This window comes from Styela clava, unplaced genomic scaffold, assembly GCF_964204865.1.
Source record: "Styela clava unplaced genomic scaffold, kaStyClav1.hap1.2 HAP1_SCAFFOLD_36, whole genome shotgun sequence".
In the NCBI taxonomy this organism is placed as follows: domain Eukaryota; kingdom Metazoa; phylum Chordata; class Ascidiacea; order Stolidobranchia; family Styelidae; genus Styela; species Styela clava.
This window is the reverse complement of record NW_027556607.1, coordinates 7,501-10,000: the sequence shown is the minus strand read 5'-3', so window position 1 is coordinate 10,000 and position 2,500 is coordinate 7,501. Positions and strand designations below refer to the sequence as shown.

Here is a 2,500-nt window from a genome sequence, read left to right as displayed (position 1 = left end):
GCCGTGGGACGAGGCCTCGATCAGAAGGACACCGGCGCTCGCCGTCAGCCGCACTGGGACTTCCGTACGTCACAACTCGGCGCGCTCGAAAAGCGCGCAGATTCGACGCTGGACTCTTCCCGGTTCACTCGCCGTTACTCAGGGAATCCCTGTTGGTTTCTTTTCCTCCGCTTAATAATATGCTTAAATTCAGCGGGTGCTCTCGCCTGAACTCAGGTCGTATGTGTCAAGCGGGCCGTTTCTTACACGGCCCGCTGGCATCGCAAGTCGTCGCCGCCGGCGCCGACCGAGCGCGTACCGTCGCCGCCTTGGCCCACGGTCGGTCTTGATCTCGTGACCGGACCGACCGACCTGGACCCGCCCCTCGAACGTAGTTGAACACGTCGAGGGGCCGGCGGTGTACGGGACACGCGGTCGCGCCGAGAAAGCTCGGCGACCGCTTCAACTTGGGGCGACGCCCGGCCGTCTTCGCAGAGGCCAGGCGACGGCCCTCGGGTGAGGACGAACGCGACCCTGAGGCAGACGCGGTCCCGGGATTGACCCGAGACCGCAATTCGCGTTCAGAAGGTCGACGTTCAATGTGTTCTGCAATTCACATTACTTCTCGCACTTGGCTGCGTCCTTCATCGACTCGCGAGCCGAGTGATCCACCGTTAAGAGTCGTCCTCGACGTTTCGCCCGGCGCCGAAGCGCGCGGACGTCACACTGTGGGATCGACCACAAAACCACCACCGACAACAACTGCACAAAAACACCAACAAACGGCGCCGAGCGACCGCCGGGCTGGGCCGGCGGCACATCGAGCGCGGTGCCCAGAAGCCACCATCGCACTCGGCTGCCTTGCTATGCCAACGTGTTACGCGTGTCGCACGGGGCGGAACCCCGATTGACGGCCGCCCTCTCGGCGGCACCCAAAGACAATTCAGTGCGCGGTCGGCCGGGGCCTACCACCACCTTCGGTAATGATCCTTCCGCAGGTTCACCTACGGAAACCTTGTTACGACTTTTACTTCCTCTAAATGATCAAGTTTGATCGTCTTCTCGACACGCCGACGCGGCCGTTGCCAGCCGCGACGGGGCCGATCCAAGGATCTCACTAAACCATTCAATCGGTAGTAGCGACGGGCGGTGTGTACAAAGGGCAGGGACGTAATCAACGCAAGTTGATGACTTGCGCTTACTGGGAATTCCTCGTTCAAGGGAAACAATTGCAAGTCCCTATCCCAATCACGAATGAGGTTCAACGGGTTACCCGGACCTTTCGTCCTAGGTTAGACACTCGCTGCTTCACTCAGTGTAGCGCGCGTGCGGCCCCGGACATCTAAGGGCATCACAGACCTGTTATTGCTCAATCTCGTGTGGCTAAACGCCACTAGTCCCTCTAAGAAGTTAGACGCCGACCGAGAAGGTCGCGTAACTATTTAGCATGCCAGAGTCTCGTTCGTTATCGGAATTAACCAGACAAATCGCTCCACCAACTAAGAACGGCCATGCACCACCACCCACAGAATCAAGAAAGAGCTCTCAATCTGTCAATCCTACCTGTGTCCGGGCCGGGTGAGTTTCCCCGTGTTGAGTCAAATTAAGCCGCAGGCTCCACTCCTGGTGGTGCCCTTCCGTCAATTCCTTTAAGTTTCAGCTTTGCAACCATACTTCCCCCGGAACCCAAAGACTTTGGTTTCCCGGAAGCTGCCGGAAAGGTCGTCATGGTAACGCCTCCCGATCGCTAGTTGGCATCGTTTATAGTCAGAACTAGGACGGTATCTGATCGTCTTCGAACCTCTGACTTTCGCTCTTGATTAAAGAAAACATTCTTGGCGAATGCTTTCGCAGTAGTTCGTCTTCCGCCGATCCAAGAATTTCACCTCTAACGGCAGAGTACGGACGCCCCCGTCTGTCCCTCTTAATCATTACCTCGTGCTCCGAAAACCAACAAAATAGAACCGAGGTCCTATTCCATTATTCCATGCAACACTATGCAGGCGAACAGCCTGCTTTGAACACTCTAATTTTTTCAAAGTAAACTTATCGGCCACCGCCGACACTCAGTCAAGAGCACCGACGGAGAACCGAAGGTGAGGCGAACGCAACCAGTGACACGCCTTGCGACGGACCGGCGGCGCTCGCCCAAAATCCAACTACGAGCTTTTCAACCGCAACAACTTTAGCATACACTGTTGGAGCTGGAATTACCGCGGCTGCTGGCACCAGACTTGCCCTCCAATGGATACTCGTTAAGAGTTTTAGGATGTACTCATTCCAATTACAGGGCCTCGTTAGAGTCCTGTATTGTTATTTTTCGTCACTACCTCCCCGTGTCGGGAATGGGTAATTTGCGCGCCTGCTGCCTTCCTTGGATGTGGTAGCCGTTTCTCAGGCTCCCTCTCCGGAATCGAACCCTGATTCCCCGTTACCCGTTATCACAAAGGTAGGCACGTAGCGTACCTTCGACAGTTGATAGGGCAGACACTTGAATGATACGTCGTCGGTGCAGAGACCG

The 2,500-nt window shown here is 56.3% G+C and overlaps 2 non-coding genes and 1 pseudogene across 2 annotated transcripts in view; all 3 read right to left on the bottom strand.

The window, feature by feature from the left end:
• Positions 1 to 220, bottom strand: part of LOC144419151 (large subunit ribosomal RNA) — a 3,695-nt pseudogene extending 3,475 nt beyond the window's left edge.
• Positions 221 to 508: 288 nt separating this feature from the next.
• Positions 509 to 662, bottom strand: LOC144419179 (5.8S ribosomal RNA). Its single transcript, XR_013473888.1, has one exon. It is a non-coding gene; the product is annotated as a 5.8S ribosomal RNA (ribosomal RNA).
• A 298-nt stretch (positions 663 to 960) lies between these two features.
• Positions 961 to 2,500, bottom strand: part of LOC144419195 (small subunit ribosomal RNA) — a 1,810-nt gene continuing 270 nt past the window's right edge. The window contains exon 1 of the ribosomal RNA XR_013473904.1: positions 961 to 2,500. This exon is cut by the window's right edge and continues 270 nt beyond it. This is a non-coding gene — a ribosomal RNA (small subunit ribosomal RNA).